The sequence below is a fragment of the Oncorhynchus keta genome, chromosome 34 (assembly GCF_023373465.1).
Source record: "Oncorhynchus keta strain PuntledgeMale-10-30-2019 chromosome 34, Oket_V2, whole genome shotgun sequence".
Taxonomy (NCBI): Eukaryota; Metazoa; Chordata; class Actinopteri; order Salmoniformes; family Salmonidae; genus Oncorhynchus; species Oncorhynchus keta.
Window position 1 is genome coordinate 7,982,757 of NC_068454.1, and position 21,207 is coordinate 8,003,963.

At 44.1% G+C, this 21,207-nt stretch overlaps 1 pseudogene; it reads right to left on the minus strand.

Moving 5' to 3' along the window:
* The window catches only part of LOC118366576 (conserved oligomeric Golgi complex subunit 3-like), a 33,250-nt pseudogene extending 14,418 nt beyond the window's left edge, over positions 1-18,832 (minus strand).
* Positions 18,833-21,207: the final 2,375 nt, after the last annotated feature.

Below are 21,207 nucleotides of genomic sequence, written 5' to 3' on the forward strand. Positions count from 1 at the left end.
TCTCTGTACATAGTACATAGTAATATAGTAATATAGATGAGGTCCAGAGAGAGGTTAGTTAGTTACTAGTACTGTAGATGAGGTCCAAAGAGAGGTTAGTTACTAGTACATAGTACTGTAGATGAGGTCCAGACAGAGGTTAGTTTCTAGTACATAGTACTATAGATTTGGTCCAGAGAGAGGATAGTTAGTTACTAATACTGTAGATGAGGTCTAGAGAGAGGTTAGTTAGTTACTAGTACATAGTACTGTAGATTAGGTCCAGAGAGAGGTTAGTTACTAGTATATAGTATTGTAGATTAGGTCCAGAAAGTGGTTAGTTACTAGTAACGGGTATTGTAGATTAGGTCCAGAGAGTGGTAAGTTACTAGTATATAGTATTGTAGATTAGGTCCTGAGAGTGGTTAGTTACTAGTAACTGGTATTGTAGATTAGGTCCAGAGAGTGGTTAGTTACTAGTATATAGTATTGTAGATTAGGTCCTGAGAGTGGTTAGTTACTAGTAACTGGTATTGTAGATTAGGTCCAGAGAGAGATTAGTTACTAGTAACTGGTATTGTAGATTAGGTCCAGAGAGAGATTAGTTACTAGTAACTGGTATTGTAGATGAGGGACCTCCCAAATGACATATATGAGGTTTTCTGACATAGAAACTCCTGGTCCTATATGTGTAGGATGTATTTAAACTAAATCTAAAGAACTTTACCTCTAAGAGACATTCTAGGATGGCATTGGGGCTGTAGAGTCTGAAGAAACTAGGTACAGATTTGAGGTTCATCCTTTTGAAGGCAGCATCTGATTTGAAACAGGAAAATAAAAGATGCATCTTGCTGCAGAAGGATTAGAGTGCTCTCTAGTGTTACAAATTAAATCCGCCCTTGGAAGTACCAGAACAGGAGCAATTCTACCGGCGGCTAGATAAGGCTATACAGTAACTCAAGTTATAATGTTATAATAATAGCCATGTGCATTTGGACACAACAGTCACTGATTATGCTAATGTGATGACATGTTTTAAAGGAACCTCTTCTGCCCCTCCTCACCATCTCACCTCTGGTTCTCTTCAGGTCCAGAGAGATCTCCTTGATGGCAAAGTCTGTGTGGAATGTTCCCTCATGATAAACAGGTGTTTGATCAGAAACAGCTGACCGTCTACTTGTGTCCGAACAAGATGAGGTAGTAGTTTTGGAATTGTTAGCTAGATTACTGGTTGGTTATTACTGCATTGTCGGAACTAGAAGCACAAGCATTTCGCTACACTCGCATTAACATCTGCTAACCATGTGTATGTGACAAATAAAAGTTGATTTGATTTGATTTGATAGATTAAACCATACCAGTAACTTTAACATCAGAATATTTCAAATGTTAACCTTTTCCCCCCCAAAAAGAAAACCAGTATTGATCCATTTAAGAAGGAAAAAGGTGAAGAGGTTTTGGAAGGACACCCTTTACAGTCAGAAATGTAGACCCCCGAGGCCAGTTTATTAGGTATAACTATCTAGTACCGGGTCAGACCGCCCTTTGCCTCCAGAACAGTCTTAATTCTTTGGGGGTGTGGGAACATTACTCAATTGGCATCAAGGGACCTAACATGTGCCAGGAAAACACTCCCCACACCATCACACCACCGCCACCAGCCTGTACCGTTGACACCAGGCAGGATGGGGCCATGGACTCATACTGCTCACACCAAATCCTGACTCTGCCATCAACATGACGAAACAGGAACCGGTATTCGACGGACCAGGCAATGTTTTTCCACTTTTCAATCGTCCAGTGTTCGTGGTCATGTGTCCAATGGAGCCGATTCTTGTTTTTAGCTGAGATGTCGTTCTGCACTGTTGTACTGCTCTGTTAATTGTCTGTTTGTCTGCCCGTCTGTTAGCTTGCACGATTCTTGCCATTCTCCTTCGATCTCTCTCATCAACGAGCAGTTTTTGACCACAGGACCACCGACCGCGTGTTTTTTGTTTGTTGCACTGTTCTCTGTAAACCCCAGGAGGACATTTCTGAGAAACTGGAACTGGCACCGACGATCATACCTCGCTCGAAGTCGCTTAGGGCACTCGTTTGGCCCATTCAAACATTCAAATGGAACAGTAGTAACTGCATGCCCGTCTGCCTGCTTTACACAGCAAGCCATGGCCACGTGACTCACTGTGTGTAGGAGAGAACCATTTTGGTGTATCTGATAAACTGGCCACTGGATGCATTACGTGCATCGCATTGTCCTTGTGCCTGAAATAAATCTGCAGCAATCTTGTTCTTGAGGATGACATCAGAGGCTTTGAGCAGGGACTGAATGCAGGCAGATAAGGCCTCTTGAGATAAGCCCTGGAAGGCTGCTCTCTGGAGGGACAACAAATCCCACACATCAATAGGGTGGATGGCATCAACACAGGGACAACAGGGTGGATGGCATCAACACAGGGACAACAGGGTGGATGGCATCAACACAGGGACAACAGGGTGGATGGCATCAACACAGGGACAACATGGTGGACAGCATCAACACAGGGACAACAGGGTGGATGGCATCAACACAGGGACAACATGGTGGACAGCATCAACACAGGGACAACAGGGTGGACAGCATCAACACAGGGACAACAGGGTGGACAGCATCAACACAGGGACAACATGGTGGATGGCATCAACACAGGGACAACAGGGACAACAGGGTGGACAGCATCAACACAGGGACAACATGGTGGATGGCATCAACACAGGGACAACAGGGACAACAGGGTGGACAGCATCAACACAGGGACAACAGGGTGGATGGCATCAACACAGGGACAACAGGGTGGATGGCATCAACACAGGGACAACAGGGTGGATGACATCAACACAGGGACAACAGGGTGGATGGCATCAACACAGGGACAACAGGGACAACAGGGTGGATGGCATCAACACAGGGACAACAGGGTGGACATCATCAACACAGGGACAACATGGTGGATGGCACATCTATACACATGTAGAACTTGGATAAGCAGACCAGCGTCCGTCTGACTGTAGGGTACCACATACCATACATACCAAGCGGTATTAGTCTATACTACCTGTATGCAAGGACCAGAGAGAGAGAAATTACAACAGTAAGACCATTCATAACTTATAAAGAGAAGACTCCTGTGTTCCAGTGGCACGTTGTGTTAGCTAATCCAAGTTTATAATTTTAAAAGGCTAATTGATCATTAGAAAACCCTTTTGCAATTATGTTAGCACAGCTGCAAACTGTTGTTCTGATTAAAGAAGCAATAAAACTGGCCTTTTTCAGACTAGTTGAATATCTGGAGCATCAGCATTTGTGGGTTCGATTACAGGCTGAAAATGGCCAGAAACAAATAACCTTCTGAAACTCGTCAGTCTATTCTTGTTCTGAGAAATGAAGGCTATTCCGTGAGAGAAATTGCCAAGAAAGTGAAGATCTCGTACAACACTGTGTACTACTCCCTTCATAGAACAACACAAACGGGCTCTAACCATTATAGAAAGAGGAGTGGGAGGCCCCGGTGCAACTGAGCAAGAGGACAAGTACATTAGTGTCTAGTTTAAGAAACAGACGCCTCACAAGTCCTCAACTTTAAGCTTCATTAAATAGTACCTGCAAAACAGCAGTCTCAACGTCAACACTAGAGAGGAACCAACTATGAGGGGTGGCCAGTCCTCTTCTGGCTGTGCCGGGTGGAGATTATAACAGAACATGGCCAAGATGTTCAAATGTTCATAAATGACCAGCATGGTCAAATACTAGGTCTGGGACAGGTAGCACGTCTGGTGAACAGGTCAGGATTCCATAGCCGCAGGCAGGTGGACTGGGGACATGTGGACTGGGGACAGCAAGGAGTCATCATGCCAGGTAGTCCTGAGGCATGGTCCTAGGTCCTCCGAGAGAGAGAAAGAAAGAGAGAAAGAGAGAATTAGAGAGAGCATACTTAAATTCACACAGGACACCGGATAAGACAGGACAAGTACTCCAGATATAACAAACTGACCCTAGCCCGACACATAAACTACTGCAGCCTAAATACTGGAGGCTGAGACAGGAGGGGTCAGGAGACACTGTGGCCCCATCCGATGATACCCCCGGACAGAGCCAAACAGGAAGGATATAACCCCACCCACTTTACCAAAGCACAGCCCCCACACCACTAGAGGGATATCTTCAACCACCAACTTACCATCCTGAGACAAGGCCGAGTATAACCCACAAAGATCTCCGCCACGGCACAACATCGGGGGGGGGGCAACCCAGACAGGAAGATCACATCAGTGACTCAACCCACTCAGTGACGCACCCCTCCTAGGGACAGCATGAAAGAGCACCAGTAAGCAGCAGTAAGCAGCAGTAAGCAGCAGTAAGCACCAGTAAGCACCAGTAAGCACCAGTAAGCAGCAGTAAGCACCAGTAAGCAGCAGTAAGCAGCAGTAAGCAGCAGTAAGCAGCAGTAAGCAGCAGTAAGCACCAGTAAGCAGCAGTAAGCACCAGTAAGCAGCAGTAAGCACCAGTAAGCACCAGTAAGCACCAGTAAGCAGCAGTAAGCAGCAGTAAGCACCAGTAAGCACCAGTAAGCAGCAGTAAGCACCAGTAAGCAGCAGTAAGCAGCAGTAAGCACCAGTAAGCACCAGTAAGCAGCAGTAAGCAGCAGTAAGCACCAGTAAGCACCAGTAAGCACCAGTAAGCAGCAGTAAGCACCAGTAAGCAGCAGTAAGCAGCAGTAAGCAGCAGTAAGCAGCAGTAAGCACCAGTAAGCACCAGTAAGCAGCAGTAAGCAGCAGTAAGCACCAGTAAGCACCAGTAAGCAGCAGTAAGCACCAGTAAGCACCAGTAAGCACCAGTAAGCACCAGTAAGCACCAGTAAGCAGCAGTAAGCAGCAGTAAGCACCAGTAAGCAGCAGTAAGCACCAGTAAGCAGCAGTAAGCACCAGTAAGCACCAGTAAGCACCAGTAAGCACCAGTAAGCACAAGTAAGCACCAGTAAGCACCAGTAAGCACCAGTAAGCACCAGTAAGCACCAGTAAGCAGCAGTAAGCACCAGTAAGCAGCAGTAAGCACCAGTAAGCACCAGTAAGCACCGGTAAGCACCAGTAAGCACCAGTAAGCACCAGTAAGCAGCAGTAAGCAGCAGTAAGCAGCAGTAAGCACCAGTAAGCACCAGTAAGCACCAGTAAGCAGCAGTAAGCACCAGTAAGCACCAGTAAGCACCAGTAAGCAGCAGTAAGCAGCAGTAAGCACCAGTAAGCACCAGTAAGCACCAGTAAGCACCAGTAAGCAGCAGTAAGCAGCAGTAAGCACCAGTAAGCACCAGTAAGCACCAGTAAGCACCAGTAAGCAGAAGTACGCAGCAGTAAGCACCAGTAAGCACCAGTAAGCACCAGTAAGCACCAGTAAGCACCAGTAAGCAGCAGTAAGCAGCAGTAAGCACCAGTAAGCACCAGTAAGCACCAGTAAGCACCAGTAAGCAGCAGTAAGCACCAGTAAGCAGCAGTAAACACCAATAAGCACCAGTAAGCACCAGCAAGCAGCAGAAAGCACCAGTAAGCACCAGTAAGCACCAGTAAGCACCAGTAAGCACCAGTAACCACCAGTAAGCAGACGTACGCAGCAGTAAGCACCAGTAAGCACCAGTAAGCACCAGTAAGCACCAGTAAGCACCAGTAAGCACCAGTAAGCACCAGTAAGCACCAGTAAGCACCAGTAAGCACCAGTAAGCACCAGTAAGCACCAGTAAGCACCAGTAAGCACCAGTAAGCACCAGTAAGCACCAGTAAGCACCAGTAAGCAGCAGTAAGCACCAGTAAGCAGCAGTAAGCACCAGTAAGCAGCAGTAAGCACCAGTAAGCACCAGTAAGCACCAGTAAGCCTCATTCAAGGGTTTTTCTTTAGCTGTCATCAAGGAAAAATTGTTTCATACTTTTTTGGTTACTACATGATTCCATGATGTGTTATTTCATAGTTTAGATGTCTTCATGATTATTCACAATGTAGAAAATAGTAAAAAATAAAGAAAAACCCTGGAACGAGTGGCTGTGTACAAACTTTTGACTGGTACTATATGTATGCATGAATACACAGTATATAAATAATTTGTCAATAAAATAGCAAGTGCAATTTATGATTTATTCATTGAAACATTAATATGAACTGGTTATATTATATGGTGGACCAACAACCTTCAAACAGGCAGTAACCTCAGTAGTGGTGCTTGTAGAAGACTATGAAATAGCCTCGTTTTTGGAAAATGCAACAGACAAGACGCTCTTATTTCCCAAGCCCCTTTATCACAGTCAAGACACACTTTACATTTTTTTTTTTTTATAAACAAAAACATGTATAATAAAAACAGAATAACAATAGAACAGAATATTTTTCCAAATGAAAACAGTTGCTATTGCAAAATTATTAAATATTTAATTAATTATTATCAAATGATGCATATCTCGAACAGTTAGTCTGAAAGGGAGATCATTTGAAACGGGGCTCAATTTGACCAGTTGAAATCATTTTCTTCAGGGTTACAAAACAAGAATCGGTCTTCGTTTTCAAGATAAAGATGTTCAATATAGTTTATTCTGCCTGTTATTTTGAATTTTCTTAAATGGATGAACAATTCCACATGGAACAATGCATGGTGATGAATCTGTTTCCTGATTAAGCATATGCTTAATGATTCTGATGGAGATACGCTGTCTTTATCCAGTTTTTCTGTGCATATTTTACGATTTTTACATGATAAAAACTATGATCACTAGGCAAGGACTGTAGCTTGTATATCCCATCGGTTAGATACATTTCTATAGGCATTTATTTCTGTAGGCCTAACAGGAGTTAGTGTGCACACTCAGGACGTGTCTGTGTGTGTATATAGAGAGGTCGAAACGCAATTGAATGAATGAGACACAGAGGGAATTTAGGGAGAAGGACGTGATGCTTGTCTTCTGTTTTTGTTGTGCCCTTCAAATGCACATGTACACATGGAACACTAGAGTCAAAGCAAAGTAATGTTGTCTTTATTAAGACAAAATGTCACTTGCCCATTCGGCCAGACACCAAATAGTTTTACAGTATTCAATAAAAAAATTAAAAATCTCTATTTAATGATCAATGACGTCTGTTGGATTACTCATGGATTACTCATGGATTACTCATGGATTACTCATGGATTACTCATGGATTACTCATGGATTACTCATGGATTACTCATGGATTACTCACGGATTACTCATGGATTACTCATGGATTACTCATGGATTACTCACGGATTACTCATGGATTACTCATGGATTACTCATGGATTACTCATGCCCGGACGTAGTTTATTACAAGTTGAACAGGGAGACGTCTCCAGCACAGAAAACATCTAACAGGCCTCTTGGAGACAGGCTCTTTCTATTCTACTCAGACAGCACCAAGTGTACTGTAAACATCTGTAGTGTAAAACGCCAAGACCTTGTAGAAGTCAAAACAAAGGGCAGTGACTGTCAGCTGCTACAGAATCCGTGTCAATCACTATCACCAGAACACTGGAAATATTACAGAAAGAGAACATTGTGTTCATCTTAACTGGGCTCCCGAGTGGCACAGCGGTCTAAGGAACTGCATCTCAGAGCTTGAGGTGTCACTACAGACACCCTGGTTCGATTCCGGGCTGTATCCCAAACGGCCATGATTGAGAGTCCCATAGGGCGGCGCACAATTGGCCCAGCGTCGTCCGGGTTTGGCCAGTGTAGGCCGTCATTGTAAATAAGAATTGGTTCTTAACTGACTTGCCTAGTTAAATTAAGGTTAAAAAAACACATTTAAAAAACCCAGAATTAACCTTAGATTAGTATATAGGGACAAATTCCTCCCACTGACTTAAGACAGGCAGTCAGTCAAACCCACCTCCATCCTCTCCAGTTTCTCGGGATAGGCCAGGTCCCCGGGGGCGGGGTTGTCTCCGATGATGTCAGTCTGGATGTAGATGTGCGTCCGGTAGACCAGCCTCTCCTGGACATCCTCCAGCATCTGTTTCACCACCGCCTCAAACGCCCCCAGCTGACCAGCTACACACACCATAACGTCATACACTCCTACTCATACACCCTCGCTTATAGAAAGAAACACCATGTCCTTGGGGATGTTTTATCTGTTGACGTGTAGGCATAATTACACCGCTCTCTGAAAATACGTTACGGTGTAAACATGTAACATACTGTAGCGTGATGGTAAGAGTAACCAGAGGTCCTTTGTATTGCGAATGACAGTACCGTTTTTGTTGTGGACGTGGTCTTGTAGCATCTCATTATTTAGGATGCCACAGAGTTCTGACATGATCTCCAAGTAGATACCGTGGATGATGAGCAGTCGCAGGACGTCATACAGCTTCTCCAGCAGTTCACTGGAGGGGGGTAAACTCCTCCACTTTCCCACCAGTGAGCAAAAGGTCACATTTGAGTTGTCCTCTGGGAAATGACAGTATGTTGAAAATGCATTTCTTCTACAAGAGAGAAACACTAGCTAGTATCTGATCAGTTTAGATACATGTTTTATCTCACTGTGTAGCATGTTACAGCTGCCAGTTAATTCAACAGTAAAGTCAGCAGGTGTAGAAAGACAAGACAGACAGGACAGACAGAAAATAAATGAAAGAAAAAGAAAGAAAGGAGAATACTAACAGGGAAATATTAATTGATGTGAGCCTTTACTTCAAGACAAACATATTCTGTACAGAGCTCTGAGTTTCAGTGAGCATTAGCATTAAAGGAAGGTGCTACAAAAAAAGTCAATGTGTGGGTTTGGAGACAGTACTTCCTCTAGTCTAGGTGTGGGTTTGGAGACAGTACTTCCTCTAGTCTAGGTGTGGGTTTGGAGACAGTACTTCCTCTAGTCTAGGTGTGGGTACAGTACTTCCTCTAGTCTAGGGGTGGGTTTGGAGACAGTACTTCCTCTAGTCGAGGTGTGGGTTTGGAGACAGTACTTCCTCTAGTCTAGGTGTGGGTTTGGAGACAGTACTTCCTCTAGTCTAGGTGTGGGTATAGTACTTCCTCTAGTCTAGGTGTGGGTTTGGAGACAGTACTTCCTCTAGTCTAGGTGTGGGTACAGTACTTCCTCTAGTCTAGGTGTGGGTTTGGAGACAGTACTTCCTCTAGTCTAGGTGTGGGTACAGTACTTCCTCTAGTCTAGGTGTGGGTTTGGAGACAGTACTTCCTCTAGTCTAGGTGTGGGTACAGTACTTCCTCTAGTCTAGGTGTGGGTACAGCACTTCCTCTAGTCTAGGGGAGGGTTTGGAGACAGTACTTCCTCTAGTCTAGGTGTGGGTTTGGAGACAGTACTTCCTCTAGTCTAGGTGTGGGTACAGTACTTCCTCTAGTCTAGGGGTGGGTTTGGAGACAGTACTTCCTCTAGTCTAGGTGTGGGTACAGTACTTCCTCTAGTCTAGGTGTGGGTTTGGAGACAGTACTTCCTCTAGTCTAGGTGTGGGTTTGGAGACAGTACTTCCTCTAGTCTAGGTGTGGGTACAGTACTTCCTCTAGTCTATGTGTGGAGACAGTACTTCCTCTCGTCTACGTGTGGGTTTGGAGACAGTACTTCCTCTAGTCTAGGTGTGGGTACAGTACTTCCTCTAGTCTAGGGGTGGGTTTGGAGACAGTACTTCCTCTAGTCTAGGTGTGGGTACAGTACTTCCTCTAGTCTAGGTGTGGAGACAGTACTTCCTCTAGTCTAGGTGTGGGTTTGGAGACAGTACTTCCTCTAGTCTTGGTGTGGGTTTGGAGAAAGTACTTCCTCTAATCTAGGTGTGGGTTTGGAGACAGTACTTCCTCTAGTCTAGGTGTGGGTACAGTACTTCCTCTAGTCTAGGGGTGGGTTTGGAGACAGTACTTCCTCTAGTCTGGGTGTGGGTTTGGAGACAGTACTTCCTCTAGTCTAGGTGTGGGTATAGTACTTCCTCTAGTCTAGGTGTGGGTTTGGAGACAGTACTTCCTCTAGTCTAGGTGTGGGTACAGTACTTCCTCTAGTCTAGGTGTGGGTACAGCACTTCCTCTAGTCTAGGGGAGGGTTTGGAGACAGTACTTCCTCTAGTCTAGGTGTGGGTTTGGAGACAGTACTTCCTCTAGTCTAGGTGTGGGTACAGTACTTCCTCTAGTCTAGGTGTGGGTTTGGAGACAGTACTTCCTCTAGTCTAGGTGTGGGTTTGGAGACAGTACTTCCTCTAGTCTAGGTGTGGGTACAGTACTTCCTCTAGTCTATGTGTGGAGACAGTACTTCCTCTCGTCTACGTGTGGGTTTGGAGACAGTACTTCCTCTAGTCTAGGTGTGGGTACAGTACTTCCTCTAGTCTAGGGGTGGGTTTGGAGACAGTACTTCCTCTAGTCTTGGTGTGGGTTTGGAGAGTACTTCCTCTAATCTAGGTGTGGAGACAGTACTTCCTCTAGTCTAGGTGTGGGTTTGGAGACAGTACTTCCTCTAGTCTTGGTGTGGGTTTGGAGAAAGTACTTCCTCTAATCTAGGTGTGGGTTTGGAGACAGTACTTCCTCTAGTCTAGGTGTGGGTACAGTACTTCCTCTAGTCTAGGGGTGGGTTTGGAGACAGTACTTCCTCTAGTCTGGGTGTGGGTTTGGAGACAGTACTTCCTCTAGTCTGGGTGTGGGTTTGGAGACAGTACTTCCTCTAGTCTAGGTGTTGGTTTGGAGACAGTACTTCCTCTAGTCTAGGTGTGGGTACAGTACTTCCTCTAGTCTGGGTGTGGGTTTGGAGACAGTACTTCCTCTAGTCTAGGTGTGGGTTTGGAGACAGTACTTCCTCTAGTCTGGGTGTGGGTTTGGAGACAGTACTTCCTCTAGTCTAGGTGTTGGTTTGGAGACAGTACTTCCTCTAGTCTAGGTGTTGGTTTGGAGACAGTACTTCCTCTAGTCTAGGTGTGGGTACAGTACTTCCTCTAGTCTGGGTGTGGGTTTGGAGACAGTACTTCCTCTAGTCTAGGTGTGGGTATGGAGACAGTACTTCCTCTAGTCTAGGTGTGGGTACAGTACTTCCTCTACTCTGGGTGTGGGTTTGGAGACAGTACTTCATCTAGTCTAGGTGTTGGTTTGGAGACAGTACTTCCTCTAGTCTAGGTGTGGGTACAGTACTTCCTCTAGTCTATGTGTGGGTTTGGAAAAGAAGTCAGTGTAGAGCCGGTGCTCATCCTGACAGACGTGAAACATGAAGGCGAAGCCACAACACACCTGGGAAGAGAAACACAAAACAGACAGACAACATCAGCGCTGACAAAACATGTTGAAGTCTTCTCAGATAATATCATTTCAGTAATGTGTTTGTACAGTATCTATGCAACTGTATCTGACAAATACAATAAAACCAATCATAAGTAAATGGATCTTCGTAAAATACTGTGATCTTACTAATGCACAGCGGTCCTTGCTGTTTATAACGGTGTAGAAATGATTACTTATGAGCCCTTAAACAAAAATGCAGTTAAGAAGAAATCGATTTAAAATAAATAAGACTACAATTAAAAAAATAAGAGCAACAATAAAATAACACGAGGTTACAGTGAGGGAAAAAAGTATTTGATCCCCTGCTGATTTTGTACGTTTGCCCACTGACAAAGAAATGATCCGTCTATCATTTTAATGGTAGGTTTATTTGAATAGTGAGAGACAGAATAACAATAAAAAAAATCCAGAAAAACGCATGTCAAAAATGTTATAAATTGATTTGCATTTTAATGAGGGAAATAAGTATTTGACCCCGTCTCAATCAGAAATATTTCTGGCTCCCAGATGTCTTTTGTACAGGTAACGAGCTGAGATTAGGAGCACGCTCTGAAAGGGACGGGTAGCAGTACCGAGTAAATGTGTAAATGTTCAGGGGTACAGGTTAGTCATGGTAATTGAGGTAATATGTACATGTTGGTAGTGGTTAAGTGACTATGCATTCATGACAAACATTGAGTAGCAGCAGCATAAATGCAAATAACCATTTAATTAGCTGTTCAGCAGTCGTATGGCTTGTGGGAAAAAGCTGTTCAGAAGCCTCTTGGACCTAGACTTGATGCTCTGGTACCGCTTGCCGTGTGGTAGCAGAGAGAACATTCTATGACTGGGGTGGCTGGAGTCTTTGACAGTTTTTAGGGCCTTCCTCTGACACCACCTGGTAAAGGTCCGGGATGGCAGGAAGCTTGTAGCGCCTTGCGGTTGGAGGCTGAGCAGTTGCCATACCAGGCGGTGATGCAACCAGTCATGCTCTCGATGGTGTAGCTGTAGAACGTTTTGAGGATGTGGGGACCCATGACATCTTTTCAGTCTCTCGAGGGGGAATAGGCGTTGTCGTGACCTCTTCATGACTGTCTTGGTGTATTTGGACCATGATAGTTTGTTGGTGATATGGACACCAAGGAACTTGAAGATCTCAACCTGCTCCACTACAGCCCCGTCAATGAGCATGGGGGCGCGCTCCGCCCACCTTTTCCTGTAGTCCACAATCATTTCCTTTGTCTTGATCACATTGAGGGAGAAGTTGTTGCCTTGGCACCACTCTTCCAGGTTCCTGACCTCCTCCCTATAGGCTGTCTCATCGTTGTCTGTGATCAGGCCTACCACAATGTCATCAATGCACTTATTGATGAAGCCGGTGACTGATGTGGTATACACCTCAATGCCATTGGATGAGTCCCAGAACATTTTCCAGTCTGTGCTAGCGGAACAGTCCTGTAGCTTGGCAGCTGCGTCATCTGACCACTTCCATATTGAGCGATTCACTGGTACTTCCTGCTTTAGTTTTTGCTTGTAAGCAGGAGGAGAGCATTGTGGTCAGATTTGCCAAATGGGGGGCGAGCTTCGTAAGCGTCTCTGTGTGGATTAAAAGTGGTGTCAATTGTTTTGCCTCCTCTTGTTGCACCTGTAACATGCTGGTAGAAATGAGGTAAAACAGATTTAAATTTCCCTGCATTAAAGTCCCCTGCCACTAGGAGAGTCGCCTCTGGATGAGCATTTTCTTGTTTGCTTATGGCTATATACAGCTCGTTGAGTACAGTCTTAGTGCCAGCATCGGTTTGTGGTGGTAAATAGACAGCTACGAAAAATATAGATTAACTCTTGGTGAATAGTGTTGTCTACAGCTTATCATGAGATACTCTACCTCAGGCAAACAAAACCTTGAGACTTCCTTAATATTTGATTTCACGCACCAGCTGTTATTAACAAATAGACACAGACTGCCACCCCTTGTTATCCATGTCGTCGTTCAGTCAGGACACGGAGAAACATAAGATATCACAGTTTAATGTCCCGTTGGTAGGATAGTCTTGACAGGAGTTCATCCAGTTTATTTTTCAATGATTGCACATTGGCCAATAGGACGGATGATAGAGGCGGGTTACCCACTCGTCGACAAATTCTCACAAGGCACCCGGACCTGCGTCCCCTGTATCTGTGTCTTCTCTTCATGCGAATATCTGAGATTTGGGCCTGGTCTGGTATCTGGAATAAATCCTTTGCGTCCGACTCGTTAAAGAAAATAATCTTTGTCCAGTTCACAGTGAGTAATCTCTGTTCTGATATCCAGAAGCTCTTTTCGGTCATAATATGTACAAAATAGGTTACAAATAACGCAAAAAAAAAACACATTAAATAATAGCACAATTGATTAGGAGCCCATTACTAATGCATAGTGGTCTTTATTGTTTTGGCTGGTCAAGTCTGCGATTGTAGATGACAGAACACGGGTCGGCATTACACATGGACGACAGAACACGGGTCGGCATTACACATGGACGACAGAACACGGGTCGGCATTACACATAGATGACAGAACACTGATCGGCGTTACACATAGATGACAGAACACGGGTAGGCATTACACATAGATGACAGAACACGGGTCGGCATTACACATAGATGACAGAACACGGGTCGGCATTACACATGGACGACAGAACACGGGTCGGCATTACACATAGGTGACAGAACACAGGTCGGCATTACACATGGACGACAGAACATGGGTCGGCATAACACATAGATGACAGAACACGGGTCGGCGTTACACATAGATGACAGAACACGGGTCGGCGTTACACATGGATGACAGAACACGGGTCGGCGTTACACATAGATGACAGAACACGGGTCGGCATTACACATAGACGACAGAACACGGGTCGGCATTACACATAGATGACAGAACACGGGTCGGCATTAAACATAGGTGACAGAACACGGGTCGGCATTACACATAGGTGACAGAACACGGGTAGGCATTACACATAGATGACAGAACACGGGTCGGCATTACACATAGGTGACAGAACACGGGTAGGCATTACACATAGGTGACAGAACACTGATCGGCATTACACATAGATGACAGAACACGGGTCGGCATTACACATAGATGACAGAACACGGGTAGGCATTACACATAGATGACAGAACACGGGTAGGCATTACACATAGATGACAGAACACAGGTAGGCATTACACATAGATGACAGAACACAGGTAGGCATTACACATAGATGACAGAACACAGGTAGGCATTACACATAGATGACAGAACACAGGTAGGCATTACACATAGATGACAGAACACAGGTAGGCATTACACATAGATGACAGAACACAGGTAGGCATTACACATAGATGACAGAACACGGGTAGGCATTACACATAGATGACAGAACACGGGTAGGCATTACACATAGATGACAGAACACTGATCGGCATTACACATAGATGACAGAACACTGATCGGCATTACACATAGATGACAGAACACGGGTAGGCATTACACATAGATGACAGAACACTGATCGGCATTACACATAGATGACAGAACACTGATCGGCATTACACATAGATGACAGAACACGGGTAGGCATTACACATAGATGACAGAACACAGGTAGGCATTACACATAGATGACAGAACACTGATCGGCATTACACATAGATGACAGAACACTGATCGGCATTACACATAGATGACAGAACACTGATCGGCATTACACATAGATGACAGAACACTGATCGGCATTACACATAGATGACAGAACACGGGTAGGCATTACACATAGATGACAGAACACGGGTAGGCATTACACATAGATGACAGAACACGGGTAGGCATTACACATAGATGACAGAACACTGATAGGCATTACACATAGATGACAGAACACTGATCGGCATTACACATAGATGACAGAACACGGGTAGGCATTACACATAGATGACAGAACACGGGTAGGCATTACACATAGATGACAGAACACGGGTAGGCATTACACATAGGTGACAGAACACAGGTAGGTTTTACACATAGATACTGTAACAGAACATGTGTAGGAATTAGGAAATAAATGTAAATAATAATCGCACCCGGAGGGGATGGCTGCCATTTTATTGGCTCTTAACCAACCGTGCGGAAGGAGATCGGGGTGCCTTGTAAGGATCCGGCAGTGAGTGGCTAATCTGGATGTGGTAGGGCTTGCAATCTATTACATCAAATCAAAATCAAATCAAATCAAATGTATTTATATAGCCCTTCGTACATCAGCTGATATATCAAAGTGCTGTACAGAAACCCAGCCTAAAACCCCAAACAGCAAGCAATGCAGGTGTAGAAGCACGGTGGCTAGGAAAAACTCCCTAGAAAGGCCAAAACCTAGGAAGAAACCTAGTACATACTACAAAGGGAAGAACAGCCGCGAGCTGCCCAGTGAGACAAGCCTACCAGATGAGCTAAATTACTAAATTACTTCTATGCTTGCTTCGAGTAACACTGAAACATGCATGAGAGCACCAGCTGTTGCGGACGATTGTGTGATCACACTCTCTGTAGCTGATGTGACTAAGAGCTTTAAACAGGTCAACATTCACAAGGCCGCTGGGCCAGATGGATTACCAGGACATGTACTCCAAGCTTGCACTGACCAACTGGCAAGTGTCTTCACTGACATTTTCAACCTCCCCCTGTCTGGGTTTGTATTACCAACATCTTTCAAGCAGACCACCATAGGCCCTGTGCCCAAGAACACTAAGGTAACCTACCTAAATGACTACCGACCTGTAGCCCTCACTTCTGTAGCCATGAAGGCTGGTCATGGCTCACAAAGCAACTTTCCCAGAAACCCTAGACCCACTCCAATTCGCATAGCGCCCCAACAGATCCACAGATGATACAATCTCTATTGCACTCCACACTGCCCTTTCATGCCTGGACAAAAGGAACACCTATGTGAAAATGTTACTAATTGACTACAGCTCAGTGTTCAACACCATCGTGTCCTCAAAGCTCATCACTAAGCTGAGAACCCTTGAACTAAACACTTCCCTCTGCAACTGGATACTGGACTTCCTGATGGGCCGCCCCCAGGTGGTAAGGATAGGTAACAGCACATCCGCCACGCTGATCCTCAAGACAGGGGCCCCTCAGGGGTGCGTGCTCAGTCCCTTCCTTTACTCCCTGTTCACTCATGACTGCATGGCCAGGCATGCACCATCATTAAGTTTGCCGACAACACAATGGTTGTATGCCTGATCACTAACCACAATGAGACAGCCTATAGGGAGGAGATCAGAGACCTGGCCGTGTCATGCTAAGACAAAAACCTCTCCCTCAACATGACCAAGGAGATGATTGTGGACTACAGGAAAAGGAGGACCAAGCACCCCCACATTCTCAACGATGGGGCTGCAGTGGAGCAGGTTGAGGATTTCAAGTTCCTTGGTGTCCATATCACCAACAAACTAACATGGTCCAAGCACACCAAGACAGTCGTGAAGAGGGCATGACAAAACCTATTCCCCCTCAGGTCCTCAAATCCTCAAATGGTTCTACAGCTGCACCATCGAGAGCATCCTGACTGGTTGCATCACTGCTAGGTATGGCAATTGCTCGGCCTCTGACCGCAAGGCACGACAGAGTGTAGTGCGTACGGCCCAGTAAATCACAGATGCCAAGCTTCCTGCCATCTAGGACCTCTATACCAGGCGGTGTCAGAGGAAGGCCCTAAGAATTGTCAGACTCCAGCCACCCTAGTCATAGACTGTTCTCTCTGCTACCGCATGGCAAGCGGTACCGGAGCACCAAGTCTAAGTCCAAAAGGCTTCTAAACAGCTTCTACCCCCAAGCCATAAGACTCCTGAACATCTAAGCAGTGGCTACCCAGAATATTTGCATTGCCCCCCCCCCCTAATGTTGCTGCTACTCTGTTCATTATCTATGCATAGTCACTTTAATAACTCTACCTTCATGTACATATTACCTCAACTACCTCGAATAACCGGTACCCCCGCACATTGACTCTGTACCGGTAGCCCCTGTATATAGCCTAGCTATTGGTATTTTACTGCTGCTCTTTAATTATTTGGTACTTTTATTTCTTAAGGTATTTTTCTATAAACTGCATTGTTGGTTAAGGGCTTGTAAGTAAGAATTTCACTGTAAAAGTCTACACCTGTTGTATTTGGCGCATGTGACAAATAAACGTTGATTTGAATGACATAAAGATAACAGAACACACCACAGTAGGTGAGGCGATCCTGATAAGCCATGATCATACAGTACATGAACCCAATACTCGCTCAAGTATTCTCTCTGACCTCTGTTCCATTTGTTCCAATCAGCATCTGAAAGAACAATCACTATTATTCATCTCTACAAACACAACAGAGATGTTCAACCAAAAGGATGGCTTAGCAATTTGATGTTTAATTCCAACAGAAAAAATAAATAAATAATTATACTCAGTCTGACTTTGGGTGCAGCTGCTCTGAACTTGACACAGTGTGAAGGCATCGTCTGGGTCCGTTAGACCCAACAGATCCTGAAAGAAAAATACATTTTAAATCAGACAGACAACTCAAGACAGAAGACTTGTGTACCAGTACCAAGTCAAAATCCATGATAAAAAAGCGTCTGAGGACTCCTTCCTACCCATTTGTTAACTGGCTGGTGAGATTCTGCATAGCGTCTTCGTGAAGGGCTTTAGACAGACATTGTTGTAACTTGGTCAGATACACTGGGTAATCCTTCAAGTTTGCCTGAAAAAAAAGGAAGTAAATCATCCAATATGAAGACACAGCTCTACAATAGAATACACACTTTCCTATGTGGGATGAAAATATAATTACATGGGAAGAAACATACTCTATACTGTCATCCAATTTCGAAAGCATTGGTATAAATCCTTCACTGTTTACAGACCGTGTGGGCGGGTTTAATTTCTGCAGAGACAGGGCGAGAATGAACTTTTGCAAGGCTCGAGTCAGGAAAAAGATTAACCAATGACATTTGCTAAAGGATTTAAAATGCCACAGAAAGGAGGATGGGTACAGGGTTTAATACGTTTTTTTTAAAGACAGCTAACCGTGTTGATGTTCTCCAACTCGTTGTTGTAAGAATGCTTCTGCTGTACGTTCTCAGTCAGAGACACCAGTTCTGACTGTTTAAGAGAAAACTATCTGTTGACAGGGAAATAGGATTTTGATAACAGGTTGACATTTAAATGTCTGATGTTTTATTCCATTACAAATGGAAACAGGTCCATACTACTTTGTTCTGTTGGTACTTTTTGTGCCTCTGACACAGTCACATAACCAAAATGTGACTGTCAGATAACCAACATGTAGGCTACGTGACTGTGTCAGAGAACCTACATCTGCAGTGGTTTCTCCACTAAATAAGGTGAATGCACCAATTTGTAAGTCGCTCTGGATAAGAGCGTCTGCTAAATGACTTAAATGTAAATGTAAATGTAAATGTTTTGCGATTATGCTGCGGGATTTAAAAGTAATTTGTGGTTTTGTACGGTACCCTGCGACTCCACTTCATTACTCCAGACCTCCACAAGGGGGAGTTAGAATACTGATTATGCTTTTATTAGGCGTCCAAAACTCCGATATTACTGTTAGGCCATATCACCCAGGGCGACTATCAAATGTTTCTCAAAGATGCCCTCTGGTGGTCAAACTAGCACTAACCAGCATTAATGGTCCCAGTGCTTCACACTTAAATAAAGTGCCATTGAATTCTGCGGCACCATGCAAGCTGCACCGCAGTACTAAAGGATGAACCACTGTAGCCTAAGTTGTTTCTCTGACACAGTCACATAGTTTACGTGTTGGCCCTCAGCGCGGTCGTCGCTATTTACCACAGCCACAAAGTCATGAACTCCTCTTATTTCTGCAATTTACCTTTTTAAAATTTCATTTGAAACTTAATCCTAACCTTAACCACACTGCTAACCCACTGCTAACCCTATGCCTTAACCTTAAATCAAGACCAACAATACGTGTTTTGTTTTCATACATTATTTATTATTATTATATTAAGTATGCCGATTTGTACTTTGTGGCTGTGATATCTAGTGGAAACCAGACAGCAGCAGACGGGGTCCTGTTCCGGGGCGGTGTTCCAAAAAGGGGGAGGACTGTGACTACAGCTTCCAATAGTATGACTATTTTCAGAACACATGTATACTTCATTGGTTGAAACGTTTTAAGGCTCCAGACGTTGCACACAGAAATGAAGATGATAAATGAAGGTTTATGCTCAGGTGGAATTTAGTGAACAGTGTTGTTCCAATGCAGTTGCAAGTCTGTAACATCAAATCAAACTTCATTTGTCACATGCGCCGAATACAAGTGTAGACCTTACCATGAAATACTTACTTACAAGCCCTTAACCAACAGTGCAGTTCAAGAAGAGTTAAGAAAATATTTACCAAATAAACTAAAGTAAAAAATAATTAAAAGTAACACAATAACATAACAATAAACAAGGCTATATACAGGGGGTACCGGTAATGAGTCAGTTTGCGGGGGTACATGTTAGGCGTCATTTGTACATGTAAGTATGGATGAAGTGACTATGCATAGATAATAAACAGCGAGTAGCAGCAGTGTAAAAACAAATGGGGGGTCAATGTAATAGTCCGGTGGCCATTTGATGAATTGTTCAGCGGTCTTATGGCTTGGGAGTAGAAGGGAGGACAGAGCCTTTTGGTCCCAGACTTGACGCTCTGGTACCGCTTTTTATTTTTTATTTCACCTTTATTTAACCAGGTAGGCTAGTTGAGAACACCTTTATTTAACCAGGTAGGCTAGTTGAGAACAACTTTATTTAACCAGGTAGGCTAGTTGAGAACACCTTTATTTAACCAGGTAGGCTAGTTGAGAACACCTTTATTTAACCAGGTAGGCCAGTTGAGAACACCTTTATTTAACCAGGTAGGCCAGTTGAGAACACCTTTATTTAACCAGGTAGGCTAGTTGAGAACACCTTTATTTAACCAGGTAGGCTAGTTGAGAACACCTTTATTTAACCAGGTAGGCCAGTTGAGAACACCTTTATTTAACCAGGTAGGCTAGTTGAGAACACCTTTATTTAACCAGGTAGGCTAGTTGAGAACAACTTTATTTAACCAGGTAGGCTAGTTGAGAACACCTTTATTTAACCAGGTAGGCTAGTTGAGAACACCTTTATTTAACCAGGTAGGCCAGTTGAGAACACCCTTATTTAACCAGGTTGGCTAGTTGAGAACACCTTTATTTAACCAGGTAGGCCAGTTGAGAACACCTTTATTTAACCAGGTAGGCTAGTTGAGAACAACTTTATTTAACCAGGTAGGCCAGTTGAGAACACCTTTATTTAACCAGGTAGGCCAGTTGAGAACACCTTTATTTAACCAGGTAGGCTAGTTGAGAACACCTTTATTTAACCAGGTAGGCTAGTTGAGAACACCTTTATTTAACCAGGTAGGCTAGTTGAGAACACCTTTATTTAACCAGGTAGGCTAGTTGAGAACACCTTTATTTAACCAGGTAGGCCAGTTGAGAACACCTTTATTTAACCAGGTAGGCTAGTTGAGAACACCTTTATTTAACCAGGTAGGCTAGTTGAGAACACCTTTATTTAACCAGGTAGGCCAGTTGAGAACACCTTTATTTAACCAGGTAGGCTAGTTGACAACACCTTTATTTAACCAGTTAGGCTAGTTGAGAACACCTTTATTTAACCAGGTAGGCCAGTTGAGAACACCTTTATTTAACCAGGTAGGCCAGTTGAGAACACCTTTATTTAACCAGGTAGGCTAGTTGAGAACACCTTTATTTAACCAGGTAGGCTAGTTGAGAACACCTTTATTTAACCAGGTAGGCTAGTTGAGAACACCTTTATTTAACCAGGTAGGCCAGTTGAGAACACCT